This window comes from Lissotriton vulgaris, chromosome 1_1 (assembly GCF_964263255.1).
Source record: "Lissotriton vulgaris chromosome 1_1, aLisVul1.2, whole genome shotgun sequence".
NCBI classification, from domain to species: Eukaryota; Metazoa; Chordata; class Amphibia; order Caudata; family Salamandridae; genus Lissotriton; species Lissotriton vulgaris.
In genome coordinates, this window is record NC_141685.1 from 163,271,301 (window position 1) to 163,297,162 (window position 25,862).

General features: G+C 48.4%; 1 pseudogene; it reads left to right on the forward strand.

The window, feature by feature from the left end:
- The window catches only part of LOC147737982 (uncharacterized), a 69,252-nt pseudogene that overhangs the window by 25,051 nt on the left and 18,339 nt on the right, over positions 1–25,862 (forward strand).

Here is a 25,862-nt window from a genome sequence, read left to right on the forward strand (position 1 = left end):
ACCTTCTATATCCACCACGGCCTCGGCTGGAGAAACCACCTCTCTGGTCCTGCGTGTAATATCCCTCCAGTAGATAAGGGTATGTCACTTTCTTGTCATATGCCTTAATGTCCTTAGCCACTTTTTCTAATTTTTTTCCTTGTGTGTAAATATCAAATTCCTTGATGGTTTTTTCTAACCTTTCCAGGGCCTCTTTGGCATTGACTAAGGCTTTGTCATCAATAATTTCCTTTTTCAGGATAGCTATCTCCCTAGTGAGTCTTTCTACTTCAGCTACCGCAGTCTCAATGCCCAAGACCATCCAATGTCTTGAGCATGTATTGGATATGAAACTAAACCCCTCCTTGAACTTAGGGTTCTCTAGAAAGATGGCCGGTTCATTCCGGACTTGAAGACCTATGGGGATGACGTTAGATCGCAGGTATTTGGCCAGAGTGTGTCCATGCAACCTAGTGCGTATCAGCTTCTTCTCCAGGCGTTCCAATGTAGTAATTTTTTTATTCAATGTTAGATCATTGGTCGTATTGGTGTCGGCAAGGAAGGTACCATTCCCTTCTTCTAATAGGAGTTTGTCTATATACTCCTCACTATAGGATAAAGTCTCCTTTTCAGACATCGTATGGTCGATAAACTCAGATTGGGAAAGTCTCATTGACCATAGCCGAAATACATCATCAACAAAAAATGTTATACACATGTATCAAATATAACTCCTACACATTTAAACAATACAAACATCAACAAAACGTTTGTACACATATACACAATGTAACTCCTACACATTTAAACAGTACAACCCTCGCAGAAAAACTGCACAAGGTAATCCATTAAAGAAATGGGGTAACCCTAAACGGTACTGGACCTGGGTAACGTATTAGTATAAACAGACAGTGGTCCGAGAAATTATTATTTTAAACGTGGAAAAATCACAATTAAATGAATCAGAGGGCGTATGTTGTTTTAACCACCCAGGATCAATTGATGAAGAAAGATAGAGAATAGGCAACAGCGACAAACTCAAAAATGTATGCACAATATTTTAATCTATTGTCAGGAAGCACAAATTGCAATATTTCAATCTATTGTCAAAGCAGAATTCACAATGTTAAATACTTTTTTACTTTTTTATGCATTGTCCCGTATTCAGAGCGTGCAGTAGAACAAAAAAAGGGGTGTCAAAGGCAAGTGAGCGTGATAGAGTGAACGGAAAAGAATCACACAGGTTTAAGAAATAATATTCCAATTAATTCACAAGAAACACCAGCCAGAGAAGGCCGGTACCGTATAACCTGGCCACTTCCATTAATCAGCACAAATTCCTTAATTTTTTACTAGACAACAGATGGCAAAATATGTCTGCACTACATCCACAAGGGTGATGCAGTTAGTGGTCCAGGTTGGTTAAATGAAATGTCGACGTTTCGACTCGACTAGCGGCCATGCGGTCGTTTTACTCCTGGGCCATGCGAGTCTTCTTCAGGACAGGTGGGGACGGGACAAAAGGGTTCCCTTTTGGTGACCCTATGAGGAATATAAAAAACCCATTAGGGTTTGGGCTGTTGCCTAGTTGCTTAAAAACAAGGGCAGAATTCCAAAGACGCTTACCCTACTAGGAGATAATGGTCATGGTTCCCACTCCACATATACTCAGTCTTTAAGTGTCCGGGAAAGTTGTCCAAGTGGTCTAGAAAATCAAAATGGAGCCTATTTGTAAAACCATATAATAACCTAGTTTACAATACAGGCGGAAGATATTGTAAATAAATTACCTCTGTGTTCTGGTTAGAATTTCCTATCCAGTAGGTGAACATGTGGCACTACATGTCTAAATTACTGGTCCCAATCCTTGGTATTGGGTATTCTTAAAATCAGGCACCTCCTCAAGAGTTAATCAAAAGCCTGCAACACATAGAACCAAGCAGTGAATGGGGCATCCGAAAATAATGGCAGGTATGCAGACAATCATGTAGTCAAGGGATTCAATTTACCTGAATAACAATGTCTCAGATAGAGGTCGGAGGGTAGTTTGCAGAATCAGGGCCTCCGAAAGGGCAGAACCCCGGAAAGTGGGGTCGATTTAAACGTATGCTGATTCGGGCCTCTGAAAAGAGAACTCCGTGTTAGTGATCGGCGTCTACACAAGATCAATACGTATAACGCGTGGGGCACGAGCACCTTGACAGGCTTACCGCATTGAGGTCTGCGAGCGTTTGAGGAGGAAGCGCGTCTCTCCAGGGTCTCGACGGCAATGCTCGGCGAGTGAGCCTGAGCGTTGCCTAGCGACCCCGTTATGTGTGAACCGGTTGCCTCGCTATTGATGGAAACCAAGGGCGGACTCACCCGTTGCATGTAGAGGCAGCGTGTTTAATTATTCATAGCACCTGAATGCAGCATTGGGAGGCATCTAAAGGCATTTCACCATTCTGTAGAGCAATGTATCGACAATGTGGCCAAGATTATTTGGACCTCGTTATAAAAATTATAAAAATTACGAGGGCATGAGAATTAATTTGTAATACGCATAGTCCCCGACTGATTACTTGCTTAGCCCCCTTTACTTAGGTATTCAAGCCACCATCCTCGGAACCTCAGGGATAACCTCCCATTTGGGCAATTCCTGAGGCTCCGCAGGAACTGTACCAAGAAGGAGGATTTCTTTGACGAATCGTCACTCCTGATAGCCAGACTAACCGAGAGAGGTTATCCCTTACGCTTACTTAAAAAAGCACGTAAGCGAGCCTGGCATAACCACAGGGATCAATTACTCGTGGTACATGACAAGGACAACAGGGAAGAAAGATTAGTCTGTGTCACTACATTTAACACCAAGAGCAACCAAATCAAGAAAGTGATTAACCGACATTGGCATTTAGTGCAAGATGAGGTAGGAGGTCTTCCAACACCCTTACATGCCTTCAGAAAAGGGAAGAGTATCAGGGACCACCTAGTTAAATCACTCCTCCCTTTGACATCAACCCCATCACAAACTACACTATGGGGATTACCACCAGTACTGGGACACAAAAAATGTGGGAATTGTAAAGCTTGCCCTTTGACCATCGAATGCACGAGCTTCTCGCATAATGACCAGACACACACACTGCAGACACATAGCAACTGCAATACCACAGGGGTAATTTATGCGATTCTGTGCCCTTGTGGGTTCATGTATGTGGGACAGACCATACAGCGAGTCAAGTGCAGGATTCTCCAACATGTTAGTCGGATACGATGTAAAACAGTGGGAGCCCCACTGGTAGAACATTTCACGACATTCCAACACCCACCGGACAGTATCAGATGGTGGGTTGTGGAAAAGGTACATGTAAACCCACGAGGAGGTGAACTGCAGAGCATTCTAAGCAGAAGAGAGTGCCGGTGGATTTACCTTCTAAACACGGCACATAAGGGGCTTAACGAGCTGGAGGAGATCAATAGACAGGTTGCCATCCTCTGATGTTGGTCCTCCTACCATACTGAATTAATTGACTGTAAAGAAATACTGTAATAATGTTTTGTTGTTCTTTCTGTCTCACTTTGTAAATATGTACCATATTGTTTGGTTATATGTAACACTTAGTTATTGCTTGTCTGTCTAATTTATGTTGTAAATATGATGCAAGACCACATGAGTACTGACTATGTAAATAAGGTTGTCTTTTAACCCATGTAACACTTTATATACTCTATTGGGCTTTCGGCTTAGTCACCGGCCGTCCCAACCTAAGATGGCCGCCATTCTCTATTAAGGCAGAGTCAATCATGCACTCTTTGAGGGTCAAAACACATCCCACGGGGCTAAGCAAGTAATCAGTCGGGGACTATGCGTATTACAAATTAATTCTCATGCCCTCGTAATTTTTATAATTTTTATAACGAGGTCCAAATAATCTTGGCCACATTGTCGATACATTGCTCTACAGAATGGTGAAATGCCTTTAGATGCCTCCCAATGCTGCATTCAGGTGCTATGAATAATTAAACACGCTGCCTCTACATGCAACGGGTGAGTCCGCCCTTGGTTTCCATCAATAGCGAGGCAACCGGTTCACACATAACGGGGTCGCTAGGCAACGCTCAGGCTCACTCGCCGAGCATTGCCGTCGAGACCCTGGAGAGACGCGCTTCCTCCTCAAACGCTCGCAGACCTCAATGCGGTAAGCCTGTCAAGGTGCTCGTGCCCCACGCGTTATACATATTGATCTTGTGTAGACGCCGATCACTAACACGGAGTTCTCTTTTCAGAGGCCCGAATCAGCATACGTTTAAATCGACCCCACTTTCCGGGGTTCTGCCCTTTCGGAGGCCCTGATTCTGCAAACTACCCTCCGACCTCTATCTGAGACATTGTTATTCAGGTAAATTGAATCCCTTGACTACATGATTGTCTGCATACCTGCCATTATTTTCGGATGCCCCATTCACTGCTTGGTTCTATGTGTTGCAGGCTTTTGATTAACTCTTGAGGAGGTGCCTGATTTTAAGAATACCCAATACCAAGGATTGGGACCAGTAATTTAGACATGTAGTGCCACATGTTCACCTACTGGATAGGAAATTCTAACCAGAACACAGAGGTAATTTATTTACAATATCTTCCGCCTGTATTGTAAACTAGGTTATTATATGGTTTTACAAATAGGCTCCATTTTGATTTTCTAGACCACTTGGACAACTTTCCCGGACACTTAAAGACTGAGTATATGTGGAGTGGGAACCATGACCATTATCTCCTAGTAGGGTAAGCGTCTTTGGAATTCTGCCCTTGTTTTTAAGCAACTAGGCAACAGCCCAAACCCTAATGGGTTTTTTATATTCCTCATAGGGTCACCAAAAGGGAACCCTTTTGTCCCGTCCCCACCTGTCCTGAAGAAGACTCGCATGGCCCAGGAGTAAAACGACCGCATGGCCGCTAGTCGAGTCGAAACGTCGACATTTCATTTAACCAACCTGGACCACTAACTGCATCACCCTTGTGGATGTAGTGCAGACATATTTTGCCATCTGTTGTCTAGTAAAAAATTAAGGAATTTGTGCTGATTAATGGAAGTGGCCAGGTTATACGGTACCGGCCTTCTCTGGCTGGTGTTTCTTGTGAATTAATTGGAATATTATTTCTTAAACCTGTGTGATTCTTTTCCGTTCACTCTATCACGCTCACTTGCCTTTGACACCCCTTTTTTTGTTCTACTGCACGCTCTGAATACGGGACAATGCATAAAAAAGTAAAAAAGTATTTAACATTGTGAATTCTGCTTTGACAATAGTTTGAAATATTGCAATTTGTGTTTCCTGACAATAGATTAAAATATTGTGCATACATTTTTGAGTTTGTCGCTGTTGCCTATTCTCTATCTTTCTTCATCAATTGATCCTGGGTGGTTAAAATAACATACGCCCTCTGATTCATTTAATTGTGATTTTTCCACGTTTAAAATAATAGGTCTCGGACCACTGTCTGTTTATACTGAATAAAATGTGGAGCACAGAAATGGGAAAACTGCAAAGCATATGATAGTTGTTAGATCTGTCAGCCCTAGGATGGTCTTTCCCTGTTTGTTTTGCCCTTGCCTCATTTTTCCCACCTCTTTTTTTTGTTGGCCTTAAGTCTCCGGGCGCCTTCCCATTGCTAATCAATGCTAAGGTGCAGGTGCTCTCTTCTCCCAATATGGCTGCCACAGGCCCCTGCTACTGCGGAGTGGTCTTTTCAGTAGCACCCTAGTTGCCAGGATCTGGCTGGGACCCCAAACATTGTTGCAACACCAGCCCGCCTTTTTCTCCCATAGCTAGAGTGGGGAAGCTCCTGGACGTTCTAGAATAGGGGCGGGATCTGCTTTTGCCGCCTTAGAGTGTGGTCACCTGAGCTGGCCTCTGTTAATTGCATTTCGGGGGCAATACTGATTGCGGAGTCCTTTGTTGGTGTCCCGCTGTGCCGCTGCCGGTCTCCCTTCCGCTGCTGCACTTTCCTCATCAGCTCAGCGAGGAGTGAGGGGACCACAACGACCAGGAGCCTCAGCGGCGGAAGCCGCCACCACCTACACTGCGCCCGGAGGCGCTACATAAGAGAGGAGAGCCCCCGCGTTGCGGGATCGTGCATGGGTCACGCCAAGGGCGGGCCCGTTTAATCCCGATCAAGGACGGGACGGACCACCCTTCTTTCAATCTTGTTGCGGGACTTTTGATTTGTAAGTACTCATTTTGCCTTATTGACATACCTGTTTTACCATGGCTTCGAAGGAGGCTAGAAGTAGGGCAGACAATGTAAACCTCACAGGAACAATGGACAAGTTCATTACCAGGGTCAATTCTGTAATAGACGAGGGGATCACGTTGATGGAGCGACAAGTCTTACAGGATTTAGCTATCGCTAGAAGATCATCCATAGGGCTTATTGCCAACGCACGGACCCCTGAACAAAAGGACAAAGTAGTGGTATAGGTGCACTAGCGATCATAGAATCCCCGAATACACATCTAGCATCTCATGATGTAGACCATGTCTCCTTTGGGGATCAGTCTACGGTCTCCGAATCTCTACTATTATCCCCCCACAAGCTTCCCTCTATGACTAGCCCAGTGAAGGAGCATAATATCAGGCAACTACATGAGAGACGCCAAGGGGCTATTCCTAAGTATAAGCAAGGGCTGGCCAGTGAAAACGGAGGGAAGAAAGGGAAGGTGCCAAAAAACACTAGAGCAACCACTACCACAAGGGAGCAGGCAGTTGTGGATGCCCCAGAAATTATAGCCTCACCTATAGAAGACCCAATACCCATTAGAACGGTACCCCAGGCTGAAAACAGGGGGAAACCTCAAGGTGAAAGGGTGGAGGTGGAGGATCCCCGGATGATGTAATTAGACTCCTTCTCCGTCCAGTAGAGGATAGACTAACCAAGATTGAAAAGCATCTAAACAAGATCGAGCTTGACTCTAAGGGAAGTGTTGAGATCTTAAAAAAGGGAAACACACCTAGGGTTGCTCTACCGCTAATTAAAACCAGAGGGGAAAATGCCCCTATAGATTTGAGGGTCTCGCCAGCCACGATTGCAGCTCCACAGCCCACAGCTGACCTCCTTGTAAGGTTCCAGCCACGCCTGCTGTTAATAAATCATGCCAGTATAATCCCATTCAACCGAATGAGGGTGGCGGGGTTCCTATAGCCCAGGCTTCCAGGGGGGAAATTAACATCAACCTGCCCCCAGAAGTAAGCCCTTACCTGGTAGTTTTAGCGGGGGTTCCCAAACTGAGTAAGCATAAAGATGAATCTCCCACGGCCCTGAGGAATAAGGTTGCCTATTGGCTAAATAAAAATAGACCGCTGCCAATACATATAGTGAGCAAAATACTTATGATGCGGGGGTGTCCTGGGTGGGACATCTGGCCAAGGATATAAGGGGGGATTGTGTGCTAGTTAACTTTAAAGACCCAAGGACAGTTGAGTATATTTGTAACTGGAGACACTCTAGCCCAGGAATTTCTATTCGTTCTCTCCCTCTGTTCTATTTTTACCCCCCCTGGTCACTTTGCATCAGTATCGGATGGGTGGACACTTGTACAGCGGAATGGGAGGGGGCTGATCCATGGGGGCTGGCCCGAGTCTTTGCCAGTTTCGAGCCAAACTCCTATTCAAAACTGGTTCAGTAGTCTGAAGGCCGTTGACTGACTTCAGGCTCATGAAGGGGCACTAACTAGCTTTATTTCTCCCCCTGGTAGCTGTATTGCTAGTCCTCCTGGTCCGCTCCAGTCTCCTGGTCCAGAATTATCAATTTCTGTTCTTGTATCCTTGAGGGACAATAATTCGATTGGCTGGGGTCCTGATTTATTTCAAGGCACCCTAACCCCCTGTGATGGTTCAACTGGTAATTTTAAACTTGTTTCATGGAATGTAGCGGGTTTATGTAATAAGCTCTCATTACCGGACTGGAATACTTTTATTGATGGTTATGATTTGTGTTTATTCCAGGAAACATGGAGCCTGGAACCTTTGTGTAAGCCTGGTTACTCTTGCTTCCATTTACCAGCTACTTCCTCTGGTCGAGGACGCCCATCTGGAGGCTCATGGTTTGGGTCAAGGCAGCTCTTAATTGTAAGATTACCCACCATCTCTGTCCAACACCAGATCTAACGAGACTCTCCATTAAGGGCTTGAAGGGCAATAACACCTGGAAACTATTTAATATCTATGCTAGAGGCACCCGGGGGGGGGGCTAAATCTTCAACTATTTCCATTCTCTCTGAAGTGCTTCTCTCTTTTCCATCAGATTCCTTTGTTCTGGTCGGCGGTGACCTAAATTGTTCATTTGAACCTTTGGCGGCAGATGATATTTTGGGAATTTATGATGAGGATTTCAGATGGGGCATACCATCTTTGTCAATTATGCCAGTGAAGAAATGGTCGCCGGTGGTCATTCAATTGAATGCCCTAATGTTGGAATTTGGGCTAAGAGTGGTTAATGGACGTACGTCCTCTGATGTAATGGGAGAAAATACATGGATGGATGGACAGGTTTTTATATAGCGCAATATCACCGCCAGGTCTCAAAGCGCTTTGCATTGGGAACCCGTCCTGGTTTTTCCCTGTGAGATAGCCCCTACTGGGTATCCCCAAGGTGAAAGCCAGGCATCCCGCTGCAGGGGGCCGTAGTGGAGATTAAGCAAGCTATTGCCCAGAGTTGCAGAGTGTGAACCTGTGATTTGAGTAGGCACCGAAGCAAGAATTACCGAGTCCGTGGACATTTTGGGCTCAAGACCCTGCCGCATCGGGAATTGAACCCTGGTCCCGGGTCTGATCTCAGCGGCCGGGTCTGCCTCCTCTAACCAGTGAGCCACACTTCTCCACATATAACGGGGTTTCTTGTCAGAGTAGAATTGATTACATATTGGTGGACAAGAGGTCCTGGAAGTTCGTGAATGACATGATCATTATACCATCTATGGACAGTGATCATAACCCCTTATCCCTTACAATGACGGAAATGTGGGAAAAGAAGGATCCCACTCCCATTACTAGACCTAGGATGTTAGCAAAGGCAATCATACCATCTAATTGCAACAGGTTCCTTAAATGGCCAAAATTCGTTTTTAATGTTCAAAGATTAAGAACCTTAGCGGAAATCATAAGAGATCAGACTCTTAGGCTTTCTGCAGCCTGTAAGAACGAGGTTGGGCCCCCAGCTGTGGAATCAATTCATGTTGATACAATAGACATGATTGGCTCTCTATTTGTAGAGCCTTCATCGATGAAAAAGTGCCCTACGAGCGGCAAGCCAGTTGAGAAGTGGTTTGACAAAGACCGTAGAATGAAAAAAAACGGTTTGATACTTGCCATCAAATCCAATAATTCTGTTGAGGTTCTGTTGGCGAGATTACAGTATAGGCGAGAAGAGGATATGGGAAGAATCACATTGGGACAGCCTAAAGGAAGCGAGCCAGTCCAAGAACGGCGAGCTTTTTTGGGCTTTGGTGAGAAGATCCAATGGTCGTGACTCAGACCAAATTCCTAACCATATAACTGATTGGGAGTGGTTTGAACACTTTAGGAAACTATATGTAGGAGATGAGGCTAGCGGTAGATCAGGGCCCTCTAGGCTGCTATAAATAAGATTGTACCTGCTAAAGCCCTGGGACAAGATGGTATACCGGGTGACTTATTCCGGGCTAATGCTGAGGAATGGGCCACTTATTTTGTATTCCTTATTAATGCTCTGCTGGAAGGATCCCCGGTTCCAAACTCCTGGAAAGGGGCGAAGTAATTCCTATTTACAAGAAAGTGTCCAGGGGGGACCCGGCCAACTATCGGCCAATAAGTCTTATATGTCTGCTAGTCAGGCTTCAGGGCTTGTACAAGCACTATAGACCAGGTATTTAGGATGGCACTTTTACACTGGAAGGTGGTTACCATAGCCAAGGGCGGTCTTTATTTAGCATTTATCGATCTAAAGACCGCCTTTGACTTGGTCCACCGAGACCGGCCATGGCTGGTCTTGCAGGAGATGGGGTTTCCCCTACCTATCTTGAACCTCCTGGCACGCTTGCATGATGGAAATTATGCCCGCATTAGATGGGGTACGCAGGAACAAAAAACAGATAAAATCCCTGTAAATAGACGTGTCCGTCAGGGATGCGTATTGGCGCCTACCCTATTCACGCTTTTCGTGAATGGGGTAGTTTCCTTTTTGCTTGAAATTAACGCTGACGCTCCAGTTTTGGCGGGTGACAAAGTCCCCGCCTTACTCTTTGCGGACGATACATTGCTAGTATCAAAAACTCCTGCAGGATTACAGAAGCTGCTGGATCGTTTCTGCCTGTTTTGTAAAACGAGGGGCTTAGTCATTAACACTTCCAAAACGAAGCTTCTTTATTTTAATCCTAGCAGATCGACTAAATCCATGCTGGTTCTTGATGGGGTGCCTCTAGAACGTGTCAAAGAGTTTGACTACTTGGGAATTAGAATCTCCGACAAGTTCAAATGGCAGCCACAGATTGATAAAATGGCTTTAAATCATAAGCGGGTAGTGGGGGTGTTAGGGTGGGAACATCGGGCCTCAAACACTAGGCCCATTGCCCCTGCCTTGGAAATTTATGCTGCAAAGGCTGTAGGCTGTGCCTTATATGGAGCCGAACTCTGGGGTTTTGGTTGTGTAGACGTGCTAGTCACTGCAGAAAACACGTTTTTTAGGGAGCTTGTTTCGCTCCCTAGGGGCACTCCAACTAAGCCACTTCTGAGTGATTTGGGGCATCGTTCAATCAAGGACCTAATTATGTTGTGACCTCTTTTATACTGGGCTCGGCTATGGCGCACCCCAGAGCTAGCCAGATATACCGACGGCCTAAGAGAGGCAATGAACCTTCAAGGATCCCACAAGATTGGCTGGCTAGTAAATGTAAAAAAGCTCCTTCTGGATTCTGGCCTCAAAACTACATGGGAGTCTGGGGTTGCGATGACCAAGGCAGAAACCAAGAGAGCCTTTTGGGCATGGGTTGATAAACAGGAACATAGGGACCCTAATCTGGGCAGGCTGACTGACGCATTTCATCAGCACAAGCAAGTGCCTCGTCTAGAGCCTTATCTAGATTTCATCCAGAAGCCGAGAGACAGGGCTCTCTTTATCCAGTTTAGAATGGGTACCCTTCCTCTTCGTGATCGTACAAGTAAATGGAAGCCCGCACCAAACGCCCTCGGAGTGCCCAAATTGTGTAGGTGTTACTGAAAATATTCCTCACCTTTTTTTTGTATGCCCAGCTTACACCAAACATAGACTGTAGTGGCTTTAAACCTGTATGCCTACAGCTTGAGACTAGGAACCATTCTGTTGCTCTTAGAATACTCCATGCTGATGCCAGTACAACCTTGGCCTGCGGGGTGGCAACATTTTTAAGCTGGGCTTGGTTGATAAGACTGAAGGCTAAATGATGAATTTGTATAATGAACTATTCTAAACCTCATCAAAGATGTTATAGTTTAATACATTTTTTAACACATCATTGTAAAAATGATTTTTAGATGAAATTTTTTCTTTTAAGGTATTTATTATGAAATGTGGTTTAAATTGTAAAAATGCTTCTATGATATTTTATATCAAAATAAAGCATTGTTGATTGATATATAAAGGAAGGAGGGAAACTTTTTAGTCAGTTGGGGCACCACTGACCTGGGGGAACCTACGCAGGAGACTTAGGCGGTAGGGCCTAGTCAAGAACCTATACCACTGGGAGTGACAGGGCTGAGGTGCTGCCTTCCAAGCTGTGTGAGGAACACTGAATTAGCCCACTGATCGGGCCCGGCGGGAGGTGAACCCAGGGACCACCTGCAGTGACCTGCTGAGAGTATCCTGTCATCAGCCTTCAACTCAACCCCCCCTCAAGAAACTGTCTCCTAAGGGCGCAGGAACCAACAAGCGCCAAGAAGGACTACAGCCTGGCCCAGGACTACTGGGGATCAACCAGGTACCGGGCTGTGCTACTCCTATACCCCTCTGACTTCACCTGGACCCCTGCGCTGTCGTGCCTAACTCCCCCTGGCTAAACGGCCTGTACTGCTAAGCGCTCATCCTTCCTAGCGCTAGCCTCCTGAACTGCCTGGCCATCTGGACTGATTGTCCTGCTCAACCGAATGGTGCACCCCCCCAGCACTCCCCTCTGTGCCCTGGGGAAGCGCTGGCTCCCTGCATCCCGTTGCCACTGAAGCGCGAGCACTGTGCCTCTTGTGGCGGTATGATCACCAGCCAGCTGCCTGCACCGCGCTGTGGTGGGCCTCGGAGCCCTGCAACTCCCCGCGCTATGCCTGAGAAGCGCTAGCGGCCCCACTCACCGTTACGGCCCTTGCCGCCTCACCAGGGCAGCAGATGCCGGACACAGCCACAGCCGGCCCTGAAGCGCCGACCTCATCACCCGCTCGGCGGCCCCCGGGAGCCAGGAGAGGGCCGCAGACTCTTGACACTGGGCTGCACTAGGCCCGACGAAGCTTGAAGCCCCTGCCCGACTCACGTGACGGGGGCGTCGGAAGAGACTCCGCCCCCGTCGCACTGTGATTGGGCACTGCTGCCGCGCCCCCGCAGGCCGCCCTGCCTATGGCGCCTGCGGGAGCGCCTCAGCGAGGGCCTACCCCCGACCAGCTCACCACTCACGGGAGGGCCCTGAGAGAAGCCGGGCCCTCCTCCCAGCCGGCAAGACCCACGAGAAGAGAGCTAGAGTGTGCGGTCCTCCCCTGAGCGGCCTGCACACCGCCCCGGCTGGAAATACCGGCGCGGGGGCTCCAGAGTCAGCGTGAGCCCCCCTCCCTCTGCCGGCATGCTGAAACCTCCGCAAGGGCCCTGAGGGGGCCGAAGAAGAAAGGTAAACCCCCGGGGAGGCCCCAAGATCGCCCCTCCCCGCTGGAGACTATTGTTGGGCCCTGTTGGCCCCTGTGGTGCCTGCATGCAAGGTTTCTGGAACTGAGCAGGAGCCCTGTGTTGACTGAGGAACCCTCGAAGAGGATTCAGGGACTGCCCTATTAGTTGAGTTAACCCCTGCCTGGGGTAAAGCTGAATGCCCAACACTGTTGCTTTATGCATGGGGTACCATGGATCCCTGAAATGCTCATTTTAGCTGGATGTATGGTTTATCCTTGCCTACTGAAATCACCACCCTGGCCTAATGCCTTGCGTATTAGTGCCTAATTAAATATTTAGTGCTGAGTAATGAAATGGTTATGATTTCCTGCTAAAATGGTTATTCACAATGAAATGTTTCTTCTTGATTAAGGAGATGTTTACCCTGGCATGAGGAAGTGTTTATTTCTGTGCAAAGTGATTACTGAAGGGTTTACTTCAGATTACTGAGTTGTTTTACTCCAGCCTCATGAAATGTTTTGCTCTTGTTTAATGACATGCTGATTCCTGACTCGATGAAATGTGTATTGCTAAGTGATGAAATGCTATTCCTTTAATGAAATGGTTATTGCGATATGCTACATTGATAATTGAACTGCTCCCTTCACTCCCTTGATGAAATACTTGATGAGATATTGATGCCTTGATTATTGATCACCCTGAACCTTGATCTAGATAAAAGCTACATGATTTTTACTCAAACTTACTGGTGTGGTGTCAGTCATTGCATGCGTTTCCGCCCTCAGTGGATGTGTGTGCTGTATGGTCACTTTACACCTAAGCTTTCAGGTGCCTGCCTGCTCGCGCCAAGCTACCCCCCGTGGAACTGGTGACCCCAGTTCCTACAATAGTGTTCTGAAAAGGCATTCCAGGTTTGAATGTTTGGCATTCGGCTGCTCGCTGCAGGTTTGTTGCCTGGAATCTAAGGAGTCACCCTCTCTAGTCCAAGCTCCTCACATAGGTGAAAGATGTCAGCTTCAATGTAAGTGACCAGTACATTCTCTTCCCCTCTGACTGTCTAAATAAACTTGTTGCCATCCTGTTAGAAATGGGGTTCTTGGTTGACTGGGTGTAAACCTTAGTCAAACAGCATCCACAATCCTGGTTAGGGTAAATGTCAGGCAAACACTAAATTAACCTTTGCCCACCCTCTGTTAGCTTGCCATAGAGCAGTCAGTCTTAAGTTAAAGGCAATGTGTTAAGTATTTGTGCAACAATTCATACAGTAAACCACTTGAAACACCACACAAAAAGATGCCACATCAGTTAATAAAGATAAAACTGAATTTAATAAATAAAACAAGACCAATTCGACAAAGATCCAATAAGTAGAAATGTAGTTATTTATTTGTAAAGAATAAACTTTAAAATAGTGCTGAAAAGTAAGAAATGCCAACCTAGAATATCTGGTTGTGCCGGACTGGAACAAACTCAAAAGTTCAGGCCGACCACGATTGTGCGCAGGCCAGCTACAAGGACCTAGTTAGGCCTGTGAACCAAAGTACCTTTAAATCCTGGTTGCGGAGCATTGCATCTGAAAGACAGATACGTTTTGCAGTTGAAGCGATGTGTAAGTTACGTGTTGCATTGATGTTGCGGTGCTAGGTCCTGTTGTGGTGTTGATGAGAAGAGGGCTTACAATAAGAAGGGCAGTGTCAGGATGCGTTTGTTCCGATGAGGGATGAAGCTGTGATGCGGTCCTGTAGCCTCGTCTAGGCTGCGGTCAACGAGGGATGCAAGGATCTGGCATCAGGAAAAGCGGTGCACAGTGGCGGTTTCGAAAGCGATGACTCACTAGTCCCAAGATGCAACACCGCCAGTCTGCTGCATTGGTTCTAACTCACGCAGTAGTGGTCATGCGCCGGTTCTCTTCCATGCAACAGCGACAATGCGTTGGTTCTGCTCCCGCATAGAGGATGCGTTTGGCCGCTGGAACAAACACCTTATGCCCACTTCCTAAGGGTCCTCGACTGGGGTGGCAGCACTTGGCTGGGTAGGCTCTGAGATGGCAGATGCCAGGTGCAGGAGCACGGTGGCTGGAAGTCTTTTTTGTCCAAGAAACTTCATTTCAGCAGGCCACCCAGCTAGACCTTGGAGTCACTCTGAGTTCAAGTGATGCAGGCTTAGTCCTTCTCACCCAGGCAGGGAAATAATAAGCAGCAGGACAGCACAGCGAGAAAGGAATCCATCAAAGTATCACTCCAGCAGTGTGGCAGCCCTTCAGCTGCACGGCAGGGTTTCTTCTTACTGAGTAGGTGGTGTCAGAGGTCTAGTACTTATACCCAGTTGGGCCTTTGCAGTGGGAGGGACTTCCGAGCAAGCCTTTTGAGCGCACAGAGGTCCTGCCATTCCTTCCCTAGCTCCAGACTCACTACAGAGGATTATGCAGCCCTTTGTATGGTGTCAGAACCCAGCCTATTCAGGTTTAAGTGAGGCTTTGTGCAGCTCCACCCTCCCATCTCCCAGGATGGCCATCAAGTCACACCTAAGCTCCTATTGTGTGTGGCTGTCTAAGGGGAATACACAAACCCCATTTGTCACCCACCCCAGATACGTGAATAGAGACAGGCAGCAGGCACCAAATGGCTAAAGTAGGAAAATATCAGAACGAGAGGTAGACTGCACACCTTCCCTTCCATATGTTCAACTCTTTTCTGTGTGATGATGAGATTTTTGGCATTTTTTGCATGCAGGCTTGACGCATGCTCTGTCCCACTAGCACAAATATGAAATTCAAAAAGTGCCTGGTGCCTCGTTGCTCCAGTTTCAAGCCATACAGCCATGTAGGCAACAGTTGCAAAAAACAGTCCAATATTTATTCCTGTAATCCTTTTTATTATCCACTTTAATTCCAGTAGTTTTCCATGATACAAAGTTCACACAGAGGCAAAATGATTCCAAACTTTTAATGCTTAAGGATTGCCCATCCAGGCTTTTTACAACAGCAGGGTAGATCACATTTCATCTCGGTTAGCAATACAAATATTCTCCCAAAGCATTTCGGGCAACAAGCCCTTCGTCAGTGGTAACTTTAAATTAAAAACAACCCATCAGCAACCATAAATGATTCTTAAACATGTTCAGTGATAAAAATAAAACCATGTGCAGCGTATAGTATATCATGTGAATGTGTCAACATCACCCACAAATCATATTGAGACCAAATATGTCACTATTTTTGTGCTCAATTTAAACCCCAATTATCTGCTCGAAAGGACTAAACCGTAAAAATGTACAGGCATCAATGGGCTCTCAGGGCCAACAGGCCTCGGACTTCCCTGAGGCCGACTTCGGCCTTTACATAAACAGACAGGCAGTGACTTACGAGGGAAGCACTAGAGGCTGGGCCCTGGTCACGAGGCAGGGGCTGCAATGGCCGTTTGCATCTCGGAGAGGCTTCCGTTCTGCTGGGTACCTGTGGGGGTCGGGTGAGTTAATTTACCTTCGTCTAATATGAGGGCTGGCGCAGAAATAAAATCTGCTTTGGGAATTAAAGTGGTGACCACAGAGCCTAGAGTCAACCGGTGTCGGTATTTGCAATTACCACACACAGACATAGTACCTACTTGGGCCGCAGATGAAATTCAGTCCGGCCTCGAAGCTGTGGTGGGTGGAACTCCATACTTGCAGGCAGCGACTCTACTCTGCGAGGCTGGTTGCAGCAGGCTCAGGCCGTAAAACACCTAGAGCCATGGCAATTCGGTTTTGCCGCCCAGCCCTGCCTCCGGTGATAAATAATCCAGACGGTCCGGACTCCTGTGAGTCCCGAGCGGAGGAGCCGTCCAATGATAGCCAGTCATTGGACACACTACCTCGATGACGTCAGTTTGACAGGCAATGGAAGCCGTGCCCCGCCGGGAATCGCAATACATTGTGCTACATTGTAGCACAATGGAGAAGTGTGGCTCACTGGTTAGAGGAGGCATACCCTGAAGCAGAGGGTCAGCCTGGGACCAGGGTTCAATTCCCGACTCGGCAGGGTCTTGAGTCAATATGTCCATGGACTTGATAATTCTCGCTTTGGTGCCTACTTGTATGTATGTATGTAATGTAAATGTATATGCATTTATATAGCGCACTACTTACCCGGAGGGTCCCAAGGCGCTTCGACCGATGCGAAACCCTTCCTGGCTTCCCTGAGAGATGGTCCCTTAATGGGTATCTCCAGGGTGAGACCAGGCATCCCCGGCGGTCTGGTGGGGCCGTTAGTGAAGATGAGGCAAGCTAATGCCCAGAGTTGCCGAGTGTGATCGCTGATCAGAGTGGGCACCGAGGCGAGAGAATTATCGAGTCCGCTGACCCTGGTTCAGAAACCTGCCGCGCCGGGATTCGAACCCTGGTCCCGGGCTGTCCTCTGCTCTCAGGTCTGCCGCCTCTAACCAGTGAGCCACACTACTTCATGAGTTCACACTCTGCAGCTCTGGGCAATAGCTTGCTTAATCTCCACGACGGCCCCTCGCGGCGGGATGCCTGGCTTTCACCCTGCGGATGCCCTGTTGGGTTATCTCGCAGGGGAATACCAGGACGGGTTCCCTAAGCAAGCGCCGAGATGCCTCCGGGTAGTCGTGCGCTATATAAGCACGTAATTTACATTTTTTTTTTACAGTTGAATGAGAGTATGAGAGTGACCCTGGCAGCAGTCTTAACACTGCTGGGAGCCCCGAGCTGGCTGCATGAGCAGCGCGCACACCACGGACCGCGCCGCTCTGCAGCATTTCACGGTTTTAGGGAGCACTTTCAGTGACAGTTACAGCTCAGCTGAGCCACATGGGTATGCGTGACAATGCATTTCAGTGCGGTAATGCGGAGTACCACACTGAAATGCGTTAGTGTCACGTCTGATGCGTGATACTTGGCAGGACTGGGTGTGAGGTCATTCACACTCCTTAGGTTGCAGATGGTTGTGAGAGGCTCACTTACCTCGGCTGTCGGCTGTAAGTGAAGGTGCGTTATATTCTGTATATGCTTTTCTTTCTTTTGATTCTATTATACTGGGCTCTGGATTCTGTGATGCGTGCCAGCATCTTACATCTGGTGTTCCAGATTCTATGTATGACTGTTTGCCTCTAGATTTTCTATGCTTCAGTCGTGCTGTCCCTTTTTTGAATCTCCCATTAATTTCATTGGGTTTAAGGAAGTCCTCATCTCTATTAAGAATAATTCTGCTTTGATCAAGATGTACATTGCTTGTAAGGGTGTGAATGTCTTGGGCTGGCGAGACCAGGCAAAGTTAGGTGTAACCTTGAATCCAAGGTTGAAGGATCCTGTTTCTGTTCTTGCACTAACTGATGGGGAGGCTGATACATCTGTTATGTCTGCTCAAATTGCTATGGATTTTCCTAAAGTTTTTTCTGATGAAATAGGTAAATTGAATGATTTTAAACACAAGCTTAAGGTCAAGCCTAACACTGTACCTGTAAAGCAAAAACTCAGAGGTGTTCCAATCAGTATTAGAGATGAGCTGAGGATTTTATTAGATTCAATGGTAAAGGAGAATATAATTGAGGAGGTTGAATCATCTGAGTGGGTTTCCCCCATAGTTTTAGCAATTAAACCTGATAAATCTATTAGGCTATGTGTGGATTTGAGAGCTCTCAATAAGTGTTTGGTTACGGATTGTCACCCACTTCCTAATATAAATGAAATGTTGTGCATGTTGGATGGGGGCTGTGTTTTTTCCACCCTGGACCTTAGGTCTGCATATCACCAGATACAGCTCACTGAGGATTCTAGACAATTTACAGCTTTTATTACACCTCATGGTCTTTTTCAGTTCAAAAGGATGCCATTTGGTTTGGCTTCGGCAGCGTCCGTATTCCAAAGAGCCATGTACCACATCTTTAAGGATCTTGCTGTTTTTGTCAAATGCTTTCAGGACGATATCTTAGTGTTTTCGAAGAATGTTTCAGATCATCATAACCATCTCAAGGAGGTGTGTGGTAAATTAGAAAAGTTTGGGTTGACCATTAAAGCTAGCAAATGCAAGTTCTTCTGCAAGAGTGTGGATTATCTTGGTCATTCGCTTTCTGGTGATGGGGTGGTTCCGAAAAAGAATCTTGTTGATGCTATCATGAAAGCTCCTGCTCCTGGCAGTAAAGAGAAGCTTCTTTCTTTTGCGGGCCTTTGCGAATATTATAGTAAGTTCATCTATAATTTTGCAAACAAGATGGAGCCTCTTAGGGAGCTTACTAGAAGCTCAGTGAAATTTGCTTGGACTGAGAGACAGGAGTTAGCTTTTAAACAGATTAAGAGTGACATTGTTAGTGCTCCCACGTTGAAGTCCTTTTGTATAAATAAAAAATGCATTATTACGGTGGATGCCAGCTTGTATGGTATTGGAGCTGTTTTGAGCCAGAGTGCAGGAAAAGAGGAATGGTGTGTGGCGTTTGCCTCTAGGACTCTATCTTCTACAGAGAGAAGATACTCTGTCATTGAGAAAGAGCTGCTTGCTTGCACTTGGGCAGTGGAACTTTTTAGGAACTTTGTGTGGGGTAGCCGCTTCACTTTACGTACAGATCATAAACCTTTGGTTGGAATCTTGTCTCCTGGTGGTGGGTGGAACTCGACTGCCAGAATTGCACGTTTGACTTCATGTCTACAGGAGTATGATTTTGAAATTATTTATGTGCCTGGTAAAAGCAATGTTACGGCTGATTTTTTGTCTAGACTGCCTTGTAATGATGAGAATGTGGCTTGTGTTGAAGAGGATGTAGATGTCATTGCCTCGGTTAGTGATTGTCTTTCTCAGGAATTTTTAGGTTTAAGTGAAGAGCAGTGGTTAGATGAGTTGAGCAAGGATGTTATTTGTCAGCAAATTTTGAATTTTGTTAGTAATGGTTGGCCAGGTAGTAGGTCTGTTTCTGCAGATTTGGCTCCATATTCTCAAGTTTCCTCAGAAATTGAAGCTTTTTCTGGTCTGTTATTTAAAGCGGGCAAACTGATTCCTCCTTATGTTTTGCAAAAAAAAGATTTTGTCTCTTTCACATCAGGGACACATTGGTATGTCCACTATGAAACGTTTTGTCAGGGAAATTTATTGGTGGCCTGGGGTGGATAAAATGGTGGACAGGTTGGTTAGGGACTGCCCTGAATGTATTAGCAGTGACAAGATGCTACATTTGTCTTCTGCTCCTTTGAAGCCAGTTAGTTGGCCTGACTTTGCTTGGCAAAAGGTTGCTTTTGATATTTCTGGGCCTTTCAAACATCTTCCTTTTTGTGCTCGCTATGCTCTTGTTCTAATAGATTATCACTCAAAGTGGCCTGAAGTGAAGTTTGTGAGTGGTGTCTCCTCTTTGGTTGTTATTGGTTTCTTAAAAGAGGTTTTTGCTAGAGAGGGTTTCCCGGAGACTTTTGTGTCTGACAATGGCACACAACTGGTTTCTGTTGAAGTGGAAGACTTTCTCAAGGGTTGCAACATTAAGCATTACACTACTTCTTTGTATGAGCCTAGAGAAAATGGTCAAGTTGAGCAATTTAATTGTGTTCTTAAAGATTGTATTGCTGGTGTACATACTTCTGGTGATGATTGGTTGGATGTAGTGAGAAAGAGACTGTGGACTTACCGTATTACGCCTCATTCCGTTACTGGTGTGAGTCCTTTAAGCTCCTTAAAGGTAGGGACCCTTCTTCCCATATTTGTCCCTGGTGGATCAAGAAAATTAACGGGAATGACTCTAGGGTTGATCTTCAGTCTGTTGCAAAACGTGTTGAGATTAGTCCGGAAAAAATGAAGACATCTTTTGACTCCAATATGAAAGCTAAAATTCCTAATTTTGTGGTAGGAGAGTGGGTGCGTATCAAGAAGCCTGGGTTTTTAGTCAAGGGTTTTTCAAAATTCTTTCCTCCTGTCAAGGTGGTTAGAGTTTTTAAAAACAGTGTAGCTACTCAGGATGGTAGAGTATGGAATGTTTGCAGAGTGGCTAGGTGTGGCAATGATTGCAGGAGTGTGACTGGTTCTGATTCTTGTTTTTCTGATTCTGTTTGTGACCAGGAGAGTTCCGTTATGGGTTTTGCTGGGCGTCCTCTGCATCAGACTCAATCTGAACATCTTTCTGTTGCCTCTAGAGTTAAGGCTAGTGTTAGACCTAGGAATGTACCTAGTAGATTTTTGGATTAAGCTTCTTCTGTTAAGGGGTGAAATGTGTTATATTCTGTATATGCTTTTCTTTCTTTTGTTTCTATTATACTGTGCTCTGGATTCTGTGATGCGTGCCAGCATCTTACATCTGGTGTTCCAGATTCTATGTTTGACTGTTTGCCTCTAGATTTTCTATGCTTCAGTCGTGCTGTGCCTTTCTTAAGCTATTCATTAAATATTTATCTTTTATATAAGATCCTGATCACTCATCATTTTAATAAGGTGCCTGCAGCCAGGGCTCACTGGAAGAGAGGGGGCTGCTGATGCTGACTCTGCCCCCGCTGACCCGGAAGCAGACACTGGTGAGAGTGCGGAGCGGGGCTTATGTTATCCTGACAGGAGGCTTCATTCCGCCTCCACTGCTGGTGCTGTCTCTGCCCCCGGTGACCCGGACACTGTTCAACTCTCCGGCCTAAGGAGCAATTAGCGTCCAGTAAAGGGGAGACTCTGCCGGTGCTGACCCGGAAGCAGCCATTTGTCTCAGAAAACAGAGATGCTTTAAACAACCTCCGCTCGGAGCTGCCGCTGCCTCCGGTCACCCGGAAGTGGATCTGTTCGGGAGTTACAGAAGAGAGCAGAGGCAGTTTAGAGGGGAGGTGAGTCCAGGGGGGAGGGAACACCAGAGGGCAGTGGGGGCTTTAAGGTGAGTCCAGGGGGGAGGGGAGGGGACACCAGAGGGCAGTGGGGGCTTCGAGGTGAGTCCAGGGGGGAGGGGAGGGGAGGGGAGGGGACACCAGAGGGCAGTGGGGGCCTCGAGGTGAGTCCAGGGGGGAGGGGACACCAGAGGGCAGTGGGGGCTTCGAGGTGAGTCCAGGGGGGAGGGGACACCAGCGGGCAGTGGGGGCTTCGAGGTGAGTCCAGGGGGGAGGGGACACCAGAGGGCAGTGGGGGCTTCGAGGTGAGTCCAGGGGGGAGGGGACACCAGCGGGCAGTGGGGGCTTCGAGGTGAGTCCAGGGGGGAGGGGACACCAGAGGGCAGTGGGGGCTTCGAGGTGAGTCCAGGGGGGAGGGGAGGGGAGGGGAGGGGACACCAGAGGGCAGTGGGGGCTTCGAGGTGAGTCCAGGGGGGAGGGGAGGGGACACCAGAGGGCAGTGGGCGACTCGAGGTGAGTCCAGGGGGGAGGGGAGAGGACACTAGAGGGCAGTGGGGGCTTCAAGGTGAGTCCAGCGGGGAGGGAGGAGGGAGAGGACACCAGAGGGCAGTGGGGGCTTTGAGGTGAGTCCAGAGGGGAGGGGACACCAGAGGGCAGTGGGGGCTTCGAGGTGAGTCCAGAAGGGAGGGGAGGGGACACCAGAGGGCAGTGGGGGCTTCGAGGTGAGTCCAGGGGGGAGGGTACACCAGAGGGCAGTGGGGGCTTCGAGATGAGTCCAGTGGGAGGGGACACCAGAGGGCAGTGGGGGCTTCGAGGTGAGTCCAGGGGGGAGGGGACACCAGAGGGCAGTGGGGGCTTCGAGGTGAGTCCAGGGGGGAGGGGGCACCAGAGGGCAGTGGGGGCTTCGAGGTGAGTCCAGGAGGGAGGGGACACCAGAGGGCAGTGGGGGCTTCGAGGTGAGTAAAGGGGGGAGGGGACACCAGAGGGCAGTGGGGGCTTCGAGGTGAGTAAAGGGGGGAGGAGGCACAAGAGGGCAGTGGGGGCTTCGAGGTGAGTCCAGGGGGGAGGGACATCAGAGGGCAGTGGGGGCTTCGAGGTGAGTCCAGGGTGGAGGGACACCCGAGGGCAGTGGGGGCCTCGAGGTGAGTCCAGGGGGAGGGGACACGCTTTGAGGTGAGTCCAGGGGGAAGGACACCAGAGGGCAGAGAGGGCTTCGAGGTGAGTCCAGGGGGGAGGGGAGGGGACACCAGAGGACAGGGGGGCTTCGAGGTGAGTCCAGGAGGGAGGGGGAGGGGACACCAGAGGGCAGTGGGGGCTTCGAGGTGAGTCCAGGGGGGAGGGGACACCAGAGGGCAGTGGGGGCTTCGAGGTGAGTCCAGGGGTGAGTGGAGGGGACACCAGAGGGCAGTGGGGGCTTCGAGGTGAGTCCAGGGGTGAGTGGAGGGGACACCAGAGGGCAGTGGGGGCTTCGAGGTGAGTCCATGAAGGAGGGGACACCAGAGGGCAGTGGGGGCTTCGAGGTGAGTCCAGGGGGGAGGGGACACCAGAGGGCAGTGGAGGCTTCGAGGTGAGTCTAGGGAGGAGGGGAGGGGACACCAGAGGGCAGTGGGGGCTTCGAGGTGAGTCCATGAAGGAGGGGACACCAGAGGGCAGTGGGGGCTTCGAGGTGAGTCCAGGGGGGAGGGGACACCAGAGGGCAGTGGAGGCTTCGAGGTGAGTCTAGGGAGGAGGGGAGGGGACACCAGAGGGCAGTGGGGGCTTCGAGGTGAGTCCAAGGGGGAGGGGACACCAGAGGGAAGTGGGGGCTTCGAGGTGAATCCAGGGGTCATTATTCTTGCCTCCATGCACTCAGAGGCAGAGGGGCTCTTGATTGTGGTTCAGACTGGCGGTGCTTCTATGCTGGGTGTCATGCAGCAGATCTTTGGTGATAAGAGCTTTAGATCTCAGAGGTTTGTTCGCCTGAAGAGAGGTCTGTCCACATTTCTGGACAGAATATCACCTCTTCTCAATGATTCATATTTAGGTTTTCCTAATGACTCTAAATGTTGTACAATGTTGCAAAGCGGATGAGCTTTGCTCAGTGGGACTCAAGCCAGATGCTGAAGGCCATTTGTTGATTGCCAGCTGCTGGGAGCCCCGAGCTGGCTGCAGGAGCAGCGCGCACACCACGGGCGGCGCCGCTCTGCAGCATTTCATAGTTTTAGGGAGCACTTTCAGTGACAGTTACAGCTCAGCTGAGCCACATGGGTATGCGTGTCAATGCATTTCAGTGCGGTAATGCGGAGTACCACACTGAAATGCGTTAGTGTCACGTCTGATGCGTGATACTGGGTGTGAGGTCATTCACACTCCTTAGGTTGCAGATGGTTGTGAGAGGCTCACTTACCTCGGCTGTCAGCTGTAAGTGAAGGTGCCTGCAGCCAGGGCTCACTGGAAGAGAGGGGGCTGCTGATGCTGACTCTGCCCCCGCTGACCCGGAAGCAGACACCGGTGAGAGTGCGGGGGCGGGGTTTATGTTATCCTGACAGGAGGCTTCATTCCGCCTCCACTGCTGGTGCTGTCTCTGCCCCCGGTGACCCGGACACTGTTCAACTCTCCGGCCTAAGGAGCAATTAGCGTCCAGTAAAGGGGAGACTCTGCCTGTGCTGACCCGGAAGCAGCCATTTGTCTCAGAAAACAGAGATGCTTTAAACAACCTCCGCTCGGAGCTGCCGCTGCCTCCGGTCACCCGGAAGTGGATCTGTTACAGCGTTGCAGAGGAGAGCAGAGGAAGAGTAGAGGGGAGGTGAGTCCAGGGGGCAGTGGGGGCTTCGAGGTGAGTCCAGGGGGAGGATGAGGGGAAACCAGAGGGCAGTGGGGGCTTCGAGGTGAGTCCAGGGGGAGGGGAGGGGACACCAGAGGGCAATGACCTTCTAGACCACTGTCAGTCCGGCTTCATCCAAAACTGCAGCACTGAAACAGCCCTACTGCAAGTGGTTGATGGCGCGTTGAGGATACTCGATTCAGGGGGGTCCTGTCTGCTAATTCTCCTTGACCTTTCAGCAGCCTTTGACACTGTCAATCACAATACCCTCCTCAATATTCTTCAACAGAGAATGGGCATGGAGGGCACTGTGCTTAAATGGTTTGCATCCTTCCTCTCTGACAGATCTCAAATGATCAAAATAGCGAACAGTCTTTCGTCTCCTGTGGCGGTGGGTCAAGGTGTTCCCCAAGGCTCGATACTTGCTCCCACACTGTTCAATCTCTATTTAGAACCACTGGGAAATCTCCTAAGTAAATCCGGGATTCACTATCATCTTTATGCTGACGACACTCAACTCTACCTCAAGATTGCCTCTACTCACGATCTTTCCATCCTAAGCTCCACTCTCGACTCCATTCAAAACTGGATGTCAACTCATCAACTGATTCTGAATCCCTCCAAAACTGAATTCCTCCTCTTCTCCTCCTCACTCTCTCCTCCCCCGGTTCAATCATGGATGGATCAGATGAATCTACTAAACAATAAACCCATCATTGTCGACAGCGCCAAATCCCTTGGTGTCATACTAGACAAAAAACTTAATCTAATTCCCCACATCAATTCCATTGCGAAATCAGCTCGATACCAACTGCGCCTTCTTTGGGGAATCCATCGCTTCTTCGCGGAGCGGGACCTTATAACCCTGGTGCAAGCACTGGTCCTCTCCAGACTCGACTACTGCAATTCTCTTCTTACTGGCCTCCCCAAATCCCACTTGTCCCCACTTAAGTCTGTTTTCCACTCAGCAACTCGTTTCATTTATGGGGCCAAAAGAAGCGATCACATCACACCGATGTTATCTACCCTCCGCTGGCTTCCCTTTGAGGCTAGAGCTATCTACAAGACCGCTTGTATCACCCACAAAGCCCTGCACTCCTCTTCTCCTCTCTACCTGGCGAATAAACTGAAACTCTCTGGAGGTTCTAGACCTTCACGCAATGCGGAGAATCTACTGCTTGAACCTCCCACTTTCAAGAAGGAAAGAACGATGGCCCAATCCTTTTCAGGCAACGCAGTGAGAATCTGGAACTCCCTTCCGCCTCAGCTCCGGACCACCGCCTCCTCCCAGGCCTTCAAAAGGGACCTCAAAGTTCTCCTCCTCCAGAGACACCTCCAAAAGTAACTCTCTTTTGTCTGAAGGAAGATCTCCCACTACTGATAATTTCTACTTCTCATGTCCATGGATGTGCCTTCCCAGTGTGTTCTTGCGGTTAGAGTGTTTGCCTTTTATTGCAGTAT